This window comes from Streptopelia decaocto (genome assembly GCF_964273445.1).
Source record: "Streptopelia decaocto genome assembly, chromosome: 12".
Taxonomy (NCBI): Eukaryota; Metazoa; Chordata; class Aves; order Columbiformes; family Columbidae; genus Streptopelia; species Streptopelia decaocto.
The window spans coordinates 7,201,005-7,214,966 of record NC_138667.1 but is presented as its reverse complement, the minus strand read 5'-3'; the positions used below and the strand labels follow the sequence as shown (position 1 = coordinate 7,214,966).

Here is a 13,962-nt window from a genome sequence, read left to right as displayed (position 1 = left end):
GGTGCAAACTGGCAGCTCAAAAGACTCGAGGCCAGAGGTCCCTAAGAGCAGTGGGGTCTGTCCCCTGTGTAATGGGGTGACAGGTAACTCCCCCATTAGCGCCTGCAGGTATGGGGATAAGTATATTGGAAAAGCAAAATGAAGACACTAAGAAAGGGAAGAGTAAGGGGAAAAGGCTTCCTCTCTGCCCGGACAGAGTTGAGGGGAAAACAGTTCAGTAGCACTGAACCTGGGGATGCTCCTGAGTGAAGCTGAACTTCACGGCTCAGACAGGCTGCAATCCGGGGCCAAGCTCCCGTCCTGCTCTGGGCCACCTCCTCTCTCCCAGCACAAGAGGCGTTTTGGACCTATTCCCATAGAAGACCCCAAGGAAAAGCCCCTGTGATGCTGGCCCGGTGCTGAGGATGGCTAGTGGCAACCTGGGCTCACTGACCCAGCCTCAGGCACCGTCTCTTACTGAGCGGCTCTGCTGCTTCTTGGCCCCGGAGTGGCCTCCTGGTTTGCTTGATGTGAAGGAGGAAATGGTTTTTAAATGACGTGCGTTTGTCAGATGTTTTTATTATTCTCTTGCTTTGGCTCAACAAAAGTCTGATCTCCCAGCAAACCCTTCCAGGTCTCCAGCTTATTCAGCAGCTTCCCTCTCCCCGCTCCAGAAAACCTCTCTGTGACTCCTTCTCTTTTCTGCATTTGCCAGAGGGGATGAGAGCCCTTCTGGGGCAGAGCTGGGGGTGGGTAGGATGAAAGGACAGAGGTGAAATTCAGGCTGTAAATGAATGTGACCTCGCTGCTCCCTCCCTCAGAGCACCAGCCTGCAGGAGAGAGGACAGACAACCTAATCTCGCTGCCCCCCAAGGCACTGCCATGAGAACAATTAGCTTTGTTTCCCAGTTCTCCTTTACAGAGGTGTGTGATTCATCCATTATTCAATGTTCAAGGTTGCAAGGACAAGTGGGATCCTCTCTCTTCACCCCTCCCTGCCTGCATACACAAGCTGTATTCGCCTGCCCTCCCACCCGCCTCAGATCTCTGCCTGCCAGCACCCAAGATTTTCCCAAGCTCATGCCCAGCTTTGAGCTGCCTGCCCAGATTCACGGCTGTCACTGTTAGTCCTGCTGCAGGTGAGATTTTGGCTTCCTCCACCCACGCAAAGAGGTCCCTCACTCCACCAGTGATCTCCGCGGAATCACCGATGGGGCAAACCACAGCTTTGCCAGGGAGCTGGATGCAGGTGCATGGTGGTGCTGGGCTGGCACGGGTGTTCCTTCAGCAAGAAATGAGAGCCCTGCAGCCTCCGCCTGATGCCTCCCCCGTGTTCAGAGCTGGTTTTAATAAAGCTGCTGGTTTTGCAGAAAGGCATTTCTCTCAGAGATGCTTCCCAAGCAGAGTGGGAGGGTGGCAACATCTCACAGAGAGTGCTGACCTCTCCCTTGTTTGTCTGCTCTGGTCAGGGCGAGAGGCACGCTCGAGATGCTGAGCTTTGCCTGTCCTGCAGGATGCACACAGAGCCTAGCTAGCAGAATGACAAACCTTTCTCTCCCTGCCACAGGGACACATGTGCTTGGACATGTGGGTGCACACAGGCATTTCACAAGGGATGCAACTGCACCCAGATCACCACCAGCCTTGAGAGCACTTGTTGTTTCCCTCCTCAATCGCAGCTTTTGTTCTCAGCAAGAGCAATAAGACGCACTCTAGGAGTGCCAGACAAGGAGGAGCTGAGGTGGGTGCAGCCCCACTCAGTGATCCAAAACCAGGCACCCAGACATTATCCCAGCCAGGGACTCAAACACAAGCACCTATGCAATGCCCAGCTGCTTCGGACTGTCTCCTCCCAGCCCTGTGTGTCAGCAAGGTGCCTTGGACCCCTCAGACTCCCACATCACTCCCGAGGGCCAGGACCTGTGCATCTTCAAGGGACCATTTGCCTCCACCCATCCTGGCACACACCTGGAGGCCAGGGAGGTCCTGCAGCAATGCCACATCCCGTGCCCTTTGCTCAGCCCTGCAGCTTTGCAGCAGCCTCCCACCCTGCAGCCACCAAGGTGAAGTCCCAGCTCCCCATCGCTGTGTTACATCCCCCACTATCCTCTCCTCCCCACCCGCACGGGTACAGACTTTCTCTCTGCCCCTCTCCAGCACCGCAATGCAAGGGCCAGCTATCCCTGGCCTGGCAGGGAGCTTTTCTCTTGAGCTGCACTGTTTATTATTCTAAAAGAGGAATTTGGCTGGGAGAGGAGACAAGAGGTCAGCTGGCTTGCAGGGAGGCTGGGCTGGCTGGGTGATGCAGCCCCACGCTCAGCCCCACATGCCTGTGTGGTGGCTGTACTCTCCTTGGGGACACAGGTCCATGGGGCCACACTGGGGCTTTGCTGAGTGCCGGGGGGAGGACGGGTCCCCCCAGCCTGCTTGCTGTGTCTCTGGTTGCCTTTGCACTGCCGCCCGGTTAGGCTGGGAGCAGGACACTGAAAACCTGGGAGGGTTTTGAGTCCAGATGAGACACAGATACAGGGTACTGTCCCTGCCCCATGACACAGCCACATTGTCTGTCCTTATCTCTCCTCTGTAATCACATCAGCCTGGCGGGCTGGATGCATGCCTTGCTGCAGGATTGCGCCCGGCAGCCGCTTCTCCTGCATGTGCCAAGAGCTGCATGGAAGGCTTGCAGGCAAGATGAGGGAGAGCTGTCCCAGCTCTAGGGATGCTGGGTTCCCCAGCTCTCTGCTGAAAGGAAAGCATCCCATAGCCAGGCACCATGGGGGCTGGCAGGGTACCCACTGAAAGCCTGTTTAAGCATCTCTAGCTTCATGCTATTCCTGTGTGTTGCATGGGGTGATGGGATAAATAAGGCCCTCCCTGCCATCCCTGAGCAGCAGCGGCACTGTGCAGAGGGCATCCCAGGCTACAACAGACCATGGAACCTTTTATAGATGGGACACAGGTGAGAGAGCCAGACCACAGAGGTCAACACCACAGCCAAGGCCATGCAGCAGGACCACAGCTGCACCAGGACCAGGATTCAAGTCTCATGCTTCCTTGTCTCATGACTTCGCAGCTTCTCCAGAGCAGCCCGCTCCCATTTCTCCTGCATCCCAAGCCTGATGACAGCTGAGCTTTCTCCTCCACCTCCTCTTCACTCCCCCACTCGCTGCTGCGAGCCACAGCCGGCGGCTGATGCCTCTGTGACTGATGAACTTGGATGGGAATTTCTGTGGCTGGAGCAGGGTTACACCCAGCGCTTTGGACATGAGGAAGAGCTGTATCCAGCCTCTGCTGGGGATGGGCCCAGCTTTATTTCTGGAGGAGTACTCCTTCAGCCATCTCTGCCATTCCTTCCACCTCATAGCACCTTGCTCAGGAGCTCAAGCATCACCAAACGTTATTGATTCATTACCATTCCCCCACTCCAGACCGATCTCTTGCTTAAGGATGCTTGTATGCCAAACACGCCTTTGCTAATGCCCAAAATATGTTGTGTGGGCTCAATCTTGACTATTCCCGGGTAACAAGGCAAGAATTTCCTTTGACTTTGCTCATCATGCCCTGCCAGACCTCTGAGCCCACTTCCCTCTGTGTTTGCTCCCAGCGTGTGTATGGTGCAGTGCTCCTGGCAGAGCATCCCAGCAGGCATGGCAGCCCATCTCCAAACACAGATCATGTGGGACAGGGCCATTTCCAGCCCTGCAGATGCCTTAAACTGAGGGAGATCTATGCAGACAGGTACTCACGCCAAGGAGACCCTCCTGATCCACTGCCCTCTTCCCGAGCACACCTAGACCACATTTCTCACCTCTCCTCCGCAACCATTAATGCCCTGTGGAGAACCAGCATAGGCATCTCGCAAGCACCCCCAGAGCTGTGGGAGCTGGGAACAAGCCTGATGCACATGGCTGCCCTGATAGCCACCTTGGAAGGAGCTCTGGCCCCTACAGACCATCGATCACCAGCAAGGGGATGTGCTGTCTGCTGGCAATCAGTGTGCACAGTCCCCTCTCAGCAAATCCCCTTTGCATTTCCAGGGGCAATTCCTGCATCTGTTGCCCAGCATTGCTCTTGTCCCCTGGCCATGTTCCCCTTGCCCGAGCCTCTCCGCTCTGGCAATGCTGGGCAGAGGTGATGGCTGCCATTCCAGCCCATAAGGGCATCTTGGCTGGTGGCAGCATGACTGTGGCAAAGGAAGGAGCGGAGAAGCAAAGCCAGACCTCTCACACAACCACTGGTCCTTTCTCTTCCTCTGCCTTCCTATTTTGAACCCCTTGTCTTGCTGGGGCTGTGCTTCCACGCGCTCCCACAACGCTTGCCGGCCCCGCTATCCTGCCAAGCAGGCCAGGGACATCTGGTGCAAATTAGCGGGAAGTACAATATATTTTATTTCTTTTTTGTCTAAGCACATCTGAGTCATTAAAGTGAGATCATGGGTGCCCGTATGCAACAAAATAAGCCCGTATAGATCCCATGATCTATGCCACTTGCAGCCAGGGAGTGAGGGCTTCTCCTGGCTGGGGGGGCACCACCCCCCCCCTTTTGAAGGCAAAGAGTTCCCCAGGCAAAGGCTGGTGACCCCTGAAATCCAAGCCCTGCCTGTCCTGCAGTGAAACTCCTTGGCTTGTCCTGTTTTCCTCTGCCACCCTCCCCCTGGCCTCTGCAACTGCTTCTTTCCCACCCTTTAATCTAAATAAAACTGTGCTTTTTTTTTCTCCCTCTCTTGGCTGGAGCTGTCCGGAGTTGCAACATCTCTCCTCTGGGGTCCCTCGGCTCCCATGACACCGAGTTTACTCACAGACCAGATGATCATCACAGAGCCCTTTTTCTTTTTCCCAGCACATGGCTAGAATTAGGCAGGGCACACACATGGGGAGCCTGTCTTCCCAAGGCCCATAAACAGCTGCTGATAAAACGCAGAGGTAGGAAATCTGAAACCAGGCTGAGGAGCAGAGGGGCTGGGGAGTCCCTGGGGTCCCACAGACCATTCCTGGCAGGGCTGAGAGGTCCTGAGGCTTTACCCAGGCACTGGTGAGGCCAAGGGATGCCGAGAGCCCTGGGTGCCTGTTTGCAACGTGCTTGGGTTTGGGGGTTTCTTTCAGTCGCACCAGGCAGCATTGCAAACACCTAAGGCCCCTGAGCAGTTTTGCCAGAGCTCATTGATCTGCAAATACATTATTAAAGCCACAACCACTGATCCCTGCTATGGATCAAGCTCTCTAGATGGTCAAAGCAGGGGTAGATGCCACCTCTGGGGCAGTATGAGTTCAGAGCCACCATGCCCTTACAGGAGGATGGCTCTCCTGTCTGCTTCTGCTGCAGACAGCAGGGCTGGTGTGACCAGAACCCCTGTCCAGAACCACAGACCCTGGTCCCCAGCTTTGGTGTCACCTGAAGAAGGTGTTTGTGGTGATTCTGGTCCTGCAGCAGATGGCAGGACACAAGCTGGCACAGCCAGCCTCCTCCAGCCCAGTCTGCCACAGGTTGTCATCAGCTCTGAAGGCATCTGCCAGAAAGCCAAAAATGAAGATCGTGACTCCAGAGCAGGGGGGAAGGCTGCTGGGAAGGATGACAAGTCCACATGGAGCCCCAGGAGTGTGATTCAGCAGCTCTGGGGTCAGCCATGCAAGGAATGGGGTGGGGAGGCAAGCCCCACACAGCCCCATTTCGGCTGCAGACACCCTCCCTCTCTGAGCACAGAGGGACCTCAGCATCCATGCACATGATCCAGCACATGTCCAGCCATGGGCTCTCCGCAAAGTATCGCTGCGAGGAGCTCTCACGGGGGGACGTGGGACCACGGCGAGCCCTGCTCTCTCACCCCTTATCCGCCCCGCTTTCTCCCTCTGTTAAGCCCATGGGAGACAGAAGAAACGAGTGACCTATTTAGTGCAAGTTCAAAATAAAATGAAACATCTGTTTGGAGAGTTGCCAGCGTTATAAATAATCCCCCAGCCCATAGTGTTGGTATTCGTGGCCCTTTCGGCTGCGCATGCTCCCCCGCTTCCGCTGTCAGAGGAAAGGCTGAGCCCCAGCGCCGGCAGTAGCTGCTCCCCCGAGCCGCGAGCTTGGCCCAGGCTGTGGGAAAACCCCGGGCGAAGACCAGAGCTCACCCGGGGCTGAGGAAGGAGGGATGGGGGCGTTGGGAGGAATGGCTGCCCCGTGCCGGGAATGCTGATGTGGTGCCTCGCTGTCCCTTGCTGCACACCCTGGCCAAACCCCACTCCCCTTGGGCTTCCCAGGGCAGTGGGTGGGGGTCAGGGCCATGGTGATGCTGGGGCTGGCCCATGGTGGTGCTGGGGGCTGGCTGGTGTTTTGGAGCATGGCCCTGACGTCTGGTGTTGTGTGTGACTGGGGGGTGTTCACCAAGGGTATGGGGAGCAGAGCTCTGTTCAGCCTTGGGGTAATGACCCCCAGGGGAGGCACAAATGTGCCCCTAGGGAGCATTTCAGCCTTTCCCAGTGCCCTTCTCCAGCAGGATGCTCTAAAGGACACAACAGAGCCCAGCTGGGACTGACCATGACTGTCCCCATCTTCTCCATTGCCCCAGCACACCATGCTGCTTCTCAAGCACACAAGCAACACAAGTAATGAACACGGCTGCAGGACACCCAAACCACAGGCCAGGACCCACACAGCTCCCTGATTGCTTCACCACTGGCCCCTCCAACCAAACAGCAAAGCCTCAGGGCTAGGGGACAGCAGGGACTTAAAGACCTCTCTGGCCCCTGCACCCCCAAACTGGCAGATTCAGGGGTCCCAGTTTGCCAAGACATGGGCCTGGGTAGGGCTTACCTCTCTGAGCAGAGTCCATATGCTCACCCACTGCTTTCCCCACTGCCAGCAGAGTGGAAAGGGAAGCAGGGTGGGACCAAGGGTCAGGCATTATCCTGGCGGCTCCTTCCATGTCCTGGCACCCCCAGGGCTTTCATCACTCTTGTGCCACAGCTGCCAGAAAACCACATCTGCCTTCTCACAACAACTCAATAGAAGCACGCTACTAAAGTATACATGACAATAAAAGCATTTCCTAGCACGTTACCATCTCCACCACCTGCTTGTGGCCACTATTTGAGGGTGGATCTAGGGTGGGGCGAGAGCCAAACATCCCAGCTGGCTCTAATTAACCATCAATCATCAGCTGCAAGGGCAGGGTGGTAAAGGCAGGAGGAGAAAAAGAGTGCTCCTGAGCCCTAGTAGGATATAGAGGCTTTGCAAAGCCCCAGGAGCATTCAGTGTTGTGGTCTTACCAGCCCCACATCCAAGCAAAGGATAAGCAACCTGATCCTCCTCTGAAAATTTCTGTGAGACATAGATCTTCTGAGAAGGAGGAGACAATCTGCTTGAATGCGTTGGCTCTTCTCTTCTCGGCTGCCTGCAAAGCATCCGAGATTAATTGCTTTGTTCTGGGGTTTTAGGCTCTCGTGGCTGGGATTAGGCACTCACCAGCTCTGCGGTCAGGGCACCCTTTGCCTGTCTGTGGGACCTGGAGAGGAGCCTGGCACCATGGCCAGAGTGGGAGAGAAGGGGGCCAGGCAGTGCTGGGGTGCAAAGGGAAGAGGCTGTTTTCAGAGGGGTTGTGTTTGATTTGGCCCCGCTACTTCTGAGTTCCTAAGAGGGAGCAAAAGGCAGCTGCTGGTGCAGCTCTTGGTGCCAGGGGCTGATCCTGCCACCTCCTCCATAAGCCCAACTGTGGGGCGAGAAGACCGGGGTGGTGGAACCCAGTGTCAGCACTGCCGAGACAGCCAAACCGCAGCGCTGGGGACAGCCACCCTCACCCTGTGCCTGCCCACTAGGTCAGACCCCAGCCAGCAGGCACACACTGATGGGGCTCTGGCCCTCATCTCCTTATAACAGGTCCTGGGGGCAGCGATAGAGCTTTCTGGAGTGGGAAGGTACAGAAAGCCAAGCACATCCCACAGGTTGCATGAGGGATGCCTCCCTCTTGGATGATCTCTTCCCACGTGTTCTGCTGAAGGAGCACAAGCCGTGGTCACCATCCTGCACATAGGGTCCTGTATAACCTCTGGTGGCTCCTCTCCCTGCAGTCATGGAGCAAAAATCAGCTCCCCTCTGCTTCCAGGCTCTGCAAACAGCCCCTGCCCCCAAAACCCCATGGATCCTCCAGAGGAGAAGCCAAGGCAGGAACCAATGCCAGGGCTGGCAGCTGCCAGCACCCCTTGCCCCTCCAGAGTGTGGGTTTAAAATGGGCACCGAGTCCTGCCAGGAATTCACCTCGTTGAATCAGACCATATTCTCCCAGGCTGGAAAGGGAAACTTGGCAGCTGCCTGCAGGGATACAGGAGGGGATCCCTCTGGCGATGCCGGCAGCACTCGGCCCCAAGGAAAGCGGGGTTTCTGTTCTGCCACTGTTTGCTCGGCAAAAGCTGAAACCGAGGTGACTTCCAGTTTGCGAGCAGAGAATGTGCTTTCAGAGAGCGAGGCTCGAAATGGTGTGTTTTCTGCTGGCCCTGGTTCAGACAAACCCACAAGCAAACATATTTTTTTGTATAAATAAGACAGTGTGTCTCGCCAGTTAAAGCAATTCAAACATGAATGTAGCAATTTAATTGGTGCCAATTACTGTGTCTCGGTAGCATTAAGATTTCAGTCACAGACTCTTGTGCATGGTAGAGGAGCCAGAAGGGAGAAGGCAGAGAGACTGGCAGGATGGGGCCTCACACCAAGGGGCAGGTTTGCCTGTCACCTGCTCGTCTCTTCCTTGCTTTGGGAGCCACATCTCTCCGAGCAGCCCTGGTGCTGCCCATTGGGATGTGCTGAGAAGTCCCCTTCCATAACAGGAAGAAGGTACATCCTACCCCATCTGTTTCCTAGTTTACAGCCTGTGGTTTGACAGCCAGTGCAGGGCCCTGGTTACAACCCTGCATTCTCCAACCCTCCCCTGCTTCTGCACCCCAAATCCTCCTGCGAGCCCCATCACACATCAGCTCTCGCTGAGCCCAGGGAGGAGCGTAGGGTGGGTGTCAGCAGAGACCTGGAATGATGAGCAGATGTCCCCACAGACATGTCCTGGAGGGGACGAGTTCTCCACGGTGCAGGACATGCAGAACTCGTACCACACCAGCCTGGCTTTCCTGGCAGCAACCTTTCCGTGGGGGATTTTGTGAGCTGCCTTCTCCCTGCACCGGCTCTCCACACCTGGCACTGCAGGGTGGTGGTTGCAGAAGGAGGGTACGAACACAGATAAGGCCATGTCCCAGCCTGTGTCCCAAGTGTGCGCCCAGGGATGATGGAAAACCAGGGTGTGAGGGGCAGCACATCACTCTATGTCTCCTGCTACCAGACTGGGTGGGCGTCAGACCTGTGGGACCACCTTGCTCAGTGCATGACCGTGTTCCAGCACACCTCTGTGCATCCCCGGCACATGTCCCTGTCCGGCTGGGTCTGTCCCGTGTCCCCTGTGGTGCTGGGAAAGCATTGCATTTCCAGGAACAGGCATCTCGGTGGGAGCGGAGCAGGGCAGAGGTGTGCTTGGCTCGGGGAACCTAATTAGGCAACCGGAGAGAGGAGGAGGGGAAACAGCCACCCCTAAAACAAGCCTTGTTATGTCCAATTTGCCTGGTGGAACGGAAGGAGCCTCCTGGAGCCACTCCAGCCTCTCAGGAAACAATACCCAGTCTATACCCTCCCCTTGCAGCTCCTCTCCAGGGGATTTCTTTCCCTTGGTTAAAGTACAAACAAACAAACCCCATGAAGTGTTGGGCCCGGATCGTCCCTCGCAGCGATAGGATGCATCCAGCCAGCACCGAGCCCCCATGGTCCCCAGCAGCCCCCAGCTCTGGGCCAAAGGCAGCCCTCGCTGTCAGCCCTGGTGGCTGCGCTCCCATGGGATCTGGCCACTGCGCAGCCCCTCTGCTCCCTGCCCCTTGCTGCTGCATCCCCGGAAGATGCCTTGCCAGAGACAGACCCTATGAAGATCATTGCAATCCCATCCTGCTTCAGCATGGCATCAGATACCAGGGCCAGAGGGATTTTTGGGGACCATCTGGCCCCAGCATGGAGTCAGGTGCAGGGGTCTCTGCCCTGACCCTCCAGACACCTGTCTGTCACTTGGGTGATGCCATGTTTTTTTCTTGCATGGCATCGCACTTATGGTTAGAGAGCATTTCCTAATCTCAGCTTTCCCCTGGTGCTCGCTAAGACAATTTAATCTTTCCCTAGTGCTGATGAAGGGCTCAGTGCTCTCCTCTTCCTGACAGTTCTGTTCTGAACATGTTGGAAATCCTGTCACAGACCTATCAAAAATGAGGCTGAAAGAGATCATGGGGTCATTGCCCTGCTGCAGTGTCCACATCTCCTCAGCCAGAGGTTTTCCTGATGTGTCCTTTGAAACCTTTAGGGCTGAAGGCACCCAGCCTCATGTCTTTAAACTTACAGATGTCTTCCCTAAAAGCTAACTTTTTTCTTTGCAGTGACCTTTCCTGTGCGTGAAGACTGTGCTACCTTCCCCCAGCGCCCAACCAGCCCCATTAACCCCTCTCCCAATCCTTCACAGACTATTCTGAGCTTCTCATCACCCACCATGCTCACCCCACGTCTTTCCACTCTGGGCACATCCTTGCTGAAGGGCTTGGCATTGCTCGCTGGGGAGGACCCGTTCCCCCCACCCATGTGCTCAGCCTGCTTCCCACATGTCCCATGTTGCAGGTCTGCCTGCACCACTCCGCAATCTGCTTTGTGTCCACTGTAGCCCCCAGGTCCTTTCCCACCATACAAGCTGCTGGGCTGTCAGCTCCCAAGATGATGCACAGCGCTTTAATATTTCCTTCCCAAAGGCAGCATGCCGTCACAGCTCGCTGTTGCCTGGTTGACGCTGGACTCCTCTGGGATCCTCCCACGCTCTGATCTGCCTGCACACCAGCTGCCCACCCAGCGTGGTACCAGCCTGGAGTTTCATACATGTGCCAGAGCCCCACCAGACCCTACAAGAAATGCCCAGGACTTCGGACAACAAGCTGTGGCTGACTTTTCCCTGGCTGCAGAGTTACATGCATTGCATGCACACATGCATTTATGCAAATGGTTCACTGTGACTTGATGCTTCTCCAAAACAGTAATCCCTCTTGATGGACCAACTGAATTGAGGTTGTTTTCTGGACACATGAACACTGTCCAGGGATGAGAACTGCCACCAGGGCCACAGCACACCTGAGCCTGTGTGACAGCAATGTCAAGGAGTGACTTCAAACCTCATGTCAGACCATGCCCAGGGCTGGGTGCAACTGGGATGGGTACCTGGCAGCTCCCCTGCTGAGCCAGCTTGGCATGTGCCCTCTGCCAGGATGAGCCATGTCTTTGCCACCAGCTCTGGCTGCCTGAACGAAACGTGTCCCTTTCCTAAGAACATGAGGTGAATAGACATCTTCTCCCTGCAGCAAGTTGAGGGAGAAATGACCCTTCAACCAACCTCTCAGTGGCCCCTGGGAGACTTTGGGACTCAACATTGCTGGTCTTTGTCATCAATGTGATACCCTCTGAAAATATTTGGGACTGGAAAGACCCTGCAAACAGAGTTGCATGTCAAACCAACTACTTATAGCTATTTGCACACCGCTTTAGCAGAAGGCTCAAGTGTTCTGGGGCAGGGATGGAGGGAGCAGCACAACATCACCCTCCACCACAAGCCCTGCTTTGGAAGTCTCCCTGTTGGCAGGTGAGTGCAGGAGCTGGATGCTCTGAGCCCACAATGGCCCCAGTGTGAACACCAAAGCCCCACAGGCCATGCAGCCCCCTGTCCTCAGGCTGTCAGGGCTACCTGAGGTAGCACAGCTTCGCTTCAGACCAGCTCCAGCCTAGGACAGCAGAGAGGTTGCCCACATCCGTGCCTAGAAGGGTTTTGCCAGGCTCTTCCCTCTCCAGTACCCGCTGAGCAGGGCTTGCAGACATCTCTCAACACGCTGGCCTGGCCCACGGGGACAGGAGTCCCACCAAGAGCAGAAACCTGAGGGACGCGGTCTTAGGAGCACCCTGTGTTTAGGGATGACCATGGATGTGTTCAGACGGTCTGGCAATACAGTAACACTGCTCTGCAGCAGTGCACACATCTCTAAAAGATGTCTTGCTGTGGGGGGTGAGCAGCCCCTTCCCCAAACACACCACATGCTTCCAGCAGCCGCTGGGCTGGGAGAGCTGGGGTAAACCCCCAACCCAAGGTGGGACTGAGAGCTCCCCAGGAAAAAGCAGAAATTACCTGGGTCCCATTTCCTCTGCAGGGGGGTCCCTCTGCCTGCCCTACAGCCACAGCGTCCCCTTGGCTGGGACAGCTTTTCCTGCAGGACGCTGCAGAGCTCAGCCACTCTCCCCCAAACACCACCTCCCCACGGCTTACAGGGGTGTTTCGGGGTGCCAGACCCTTGAAAGGGGGCAAAGTCCCTTCCAGAGCAACAGGGCCGGCTCAAGGAGAGGGTCCTTGGGGTCCTGCATCACCTCCAGTGCGAGGTTTCCTGGCTGGAGCAGAGCGGGAGGATGAGCCAGCACCCGGGTGGCGACTCGAAGGCTTACCTTGGGCAGGGTCCCACCAGGTGACTGCTGGTGCCGCAAGTCCCACAGGCGCTGGCGACACAAAATTCCTTCGTCTCTTCCTCCACACGCTATCTGCTGCCTGCCGAGGCTCTCCCTGCCCTCCCAGCCCTCCCCAGTTGGCAAGGCTTTTCCACTTAAAGGAGAAAGAGAGGGAAGGGAAGAAATGAAGTGGGGGGGAGGAGGGGGGAAAAAAAAAAAAAGTAAAGTCAAATAAAAAGGCGAGACGAGGCTGTGCCAGGGCTGGGCTGCAGCCAAGCCCTTGCTCTGCTCCTCTAGTGCATCTCAGCAGCGCCCTGGGCAGCCCCCAGCCCACCTGGGAGGGGGTCCGGCCGCCCCGGGCACAGGGATGTGCACGCGTGTGTGTGCGTGTATAAATAAAAGAGACCTCGGGAGGAGGAGAAGGGGGGAGTTGGCCTCGCCAATGAGGAGCGGAGTCCCTCCGACTTCCTCCCTCCACCCTCGGCAGAGACCCTTTGCAGAGCAAAACTTGTGGTTAAAGCCCGGCAGACAAGCGCGATGGGGAAAAAAGTAAAAATTAAAAAATAAAAGTAGGAGAAGCCCAAGTGTCTGCAAGGAGAGGGGAGTTTTGCCGCCGGCTGCCGACGGGGAGCGGCGAGGGCCCGGCAAACGGGAAACAAAAGGAGCCCGGACCGGACCGGCTCTCGCCTCCTTAAACCGGAGGGAAAGCGCTGCTCTCTCCCTGTGTCTGCTTTCAATTCTGGCCCTTTTCCCTGTTTTCTTTTTTTTTTTTTTTTCCCCTCCCTTAAGCACCCCCTCCCGTTTTCTTTCTTTTTTTTTTTTTTTTCTTTTGCTCCCTTTCTCAGGATATGAGGGGATGTTTAGAAAATCCACTGCCCACGCCAGCAGCTGACTCATGTTTTTATTAAAGAAGGCCTGTGCTGAGCCGACTCTGCGTATTCCCCCCGGACGCCTCCCCGGGCCGTGCCGTGCCGGCTCCGTGCCTCCCACCCCACTGACCCCCGGCCGCCCGCGGCCACTTGGGGACCGCCAATGTGCCCTCCCAGCCCTGTTTTTTACTTTTTGGAAAGGGGAACAAAAGGTCTTGTGTGACTGGGATGCTGTGGCAGAAGGTGGGTTTGGTTGGGGACTCGGGGCCGGTTGAGCTGCCAAGGGGCACAGGACAGGGAGAGGTGTCAGGAGCTCCTGTTTGCACCTCAACCAGGGCATCATCTCAGATGTCCTGCACCCCTCCTTCCCGGGGGGGTGGGAGTTGACTAATGAACCTGCTTTAAATCCTCCCCATACCCTGATGGGTTCAAATAAATTCTCTGAGATTCTGTCAATAGGAAAAACATTATCATTTGGCCAACAGGGAATTTATTTGCAATTAGTTTCGGCATTATAACAAGGTGCAGAAGATCTTTGGACCAAAACTGTCTTTTCACTCATCAGTTCTTGCCACCATTTACATCTTGGGGA

The 13,962-nt window shown here is 56.0% G+C and overlaps 1 protein-coding gene across 1 annotated transcript in view; it reads right to left on the bottom strand.

Moving 5' to 3' along the window:
• Positions 1 to 13,219, bottom strand: part of PDGFRB (platelet derived growth factor receptor beta) — a 33,525-nt gene extending 20,306 nt beyond the window's left edge. The window contains exon 1 of the mRNA XM_082063289.1: positions 12,502 to 13,219. The gene's annotated coding sequence lies outside the window, so the exon portion shown is untranslated. The remainder of the gene's footprint in view (positions 1 to 12,501) is intronic.
• Between the last annotated feature and the right edge of the window lie 743 nt (positions 13,220 to 13,962).